This window comes from Malurus melanocephalus, unplaced genomic scaffold (genome assembly GCF_030028575.1).
Source record: "Malurus melanocephalus ecotype Western Australia unplaced genomic scaffold, MMel_1.1 scaffold_622, whole genome shotgun sequence".
NCBI lineage: Eukaryota > Metazoa > Chordata > Aves > Passeriformes > Maluridae > Malurus > Malurus melanocephalus.
This window is the reverse complement of record NW_026623854.1, coordinates 341,467-343,745: the sequence shown is the minus strand read 5'-3', so window position 1 is coordinate 343,745 and position 2,279 is coordinate 341,467. Positions and strand designations below refer to the sequence as shown.

The 2,279-nt window shown below is 53.9% G+C and overlaps 1 protein-coding gene across 1 annotated transcript in view; it reads right to left on the bottom strand.

The window, feature by feature from the left end:
• LOC130583749 (bMERB domain-containing protein 1-like) overlaps nucleotides 1–2,279 on the bottom strand; it is a 22,617-nt gene that overhangs the window by 9,679 nt on the left and 10,659 nt on the right.

Here is a 2,279-nt window from a genome sequence, read left to right as displayed (position 1 = left end):
GTGGGGCTGCAGTGATGGAGGATGGGCTTTGGCAGCGGAGCTGTGGCCACCAGGAGTGGAAGCCATGGAAGGGGAAAAAGGAACCTGGGAGAAACTGGAGTGGGATCAGCTCAGGTGCAGGACAAGCTTCCCCCACCTCACTCAGATCCTTGGTTTGCAGCCCCCAGCACAGAAATCCGGGATTGCAGAGCCTGGGAGCAGCAAGGGCTCTGTCCCCACTGCCTGCTCAAGGCCCTGGGGTGGCTGTGCCTGAACTCTGTCACCTGAACTCATACAGGGAGTACTGGAGGGGATAGGGGCAGCAGGGATTGCTGCTGATGCACTGATTAAAATGAAAATGAATAATCAGAGCAGAGCTCAATGATTATCATATTTAAATGGAAATTAATTCTGGAAAARCTGATAAGGAGAATAATAAATAATAAATTCTCTTTTCAATTGAACTCAGGAGGGAGGGGCTGCAGGGACAAACAAAGGGAAAGCTCCTGCTGGGGCTGGGACTGCTTCTACCCCTTCTGGTGCCACCCCTGCAGGTGCCACCCATGGCTGCAGGTGCCACCCCTGTTGGTGCCACCCCTGCTGGTGCCACCCCTGCTGGTGCCACCCATAGCTGCATCAGCCAGGGCCAGGTATCCTGGCTGGCCCCAGGGAGCACTGAGGAACCAGGGTGGGGCTGAACCTCCCACAGGTATTCCAGACCTTTCCTTTTGCTCTATGAAAGGAGCAGAGTTTGGTGTTTCATTGTTTTCCAGAGCACAGACACCTCAGAAGTGCAGSAACATTTCAGTTTGACATTTCCAATGGAGCAAACACTGATTTTTATCGAGGTCACGGCTCTGTTCAGCTGCACATCCCGGGAGTTTTCCATYTCCCAGAGCCCTGCAGCCCAGCCTCCCTGACCACCACCTTTTCCCATATTGGGGAATTTTAAAAAGCCYTGCAGCCCGWTTYCCACCCTTTCTAAGCCTGTCCTGCYGATCCCAGCTCTGGGATCCCCCTTGTCCAGCAGCAGGGCTCCAGGAAGCTCCTCAGCCTTCCCTGCCCCTCACTCCTGGGCCCTGCAGGGCTGAGGTTGAGTTCCCAGAGCACCCCCAAATCCCAGCCAGGAAATCCAAACTCCCAAACACCCCAGGGATGGTTTTTGCAACCAAGCCCACCGTGAGATTTCTGCAGGAGCTTTCCCTTTGTTTTCCAAGGGCAAGCCAAGGGAGAATCCAAACAAAGGGTTAAGGAAACACAAGAGCTGTGAGCTCTGACAGCACCTGGGAGAATCAGATACTGTTGCCATGGAAAGCCTTTAAGAACTACACTTTTGAAGATTTCTAGAAATCCTTTTCAGCAGTGAGTTCAGGGGGAACTGTGCCTGGAAGGGGCTCCAGAAGAAGCCTCTGAAGCAGCTCCCAGTTCCCCCAGCCACTGGACCCACCCAGGGATTGCCAGGCTGTGGGACCCTCAGTGGGGACCAAGTCACCCCAAAGAGCAGCACACAAAGTGCTACAGCCTAGGAAATGTCATCTCTGCCAAAATCCCAGTTTGTGCTGGCATGCTGGGATCTGAGCACTGGGYTAACCACAGCCCTTTAGTGATATTAAAAACTTAATCAACCCAAACTATGGATGATAGTCAGTCCTTCTCCTCCAAGAAACTATAAAATCTCCTGATACACCCATGGAAAGTGTTCTTTATTCCCCCAGGTGCTGGGGAGCACCACTGCAACACAGGGGCTTAGCTCTGAAAGGACTGGAGATTTTTATTCCAAAAGTTTTTTGATTATTGAAACAAACTCTGGAGAAAATCCTTCCCCCTTCACTGGGCTGCCAAGGATTTGCTGGGAGTGGGGAGGAGGATGCAGGGAGGAGGTGCAGGATGCAGGGAGGGGATGGATGCAGGGTGCAGATCAGGATGAGGGCAGGAGGTGTAGGATGCAGGTACCAGGCACGCACCTGTGCCAGTCCAATTCCACCATGTCCTAGTGGTCCCAGGGACCGTGGATGGAGGAGGAAAGGAGGAGGTGGGAGGATGAGCAATACTTCAAACTGGGGAGAGTAAATGGTGGTTGTGGGGCTGCTCAGCAGATCCTGGTGCAGGGGCAAAGCCAGACCTTGGTCCTGGGCAAATCTGCAGAGAGCAGCACCAAAGTACCAACCCAGGTCCCTTCCCAAGCCCAGCCCAGGAGCCTCACACTGAGGAGGAGCATGGGCTGACTGGGAACACAGTGCTGGTGGGACTGGGACACAGCTGAGGGGTTAAACTGGGAACACAGTGCTGGTGGGACTGGG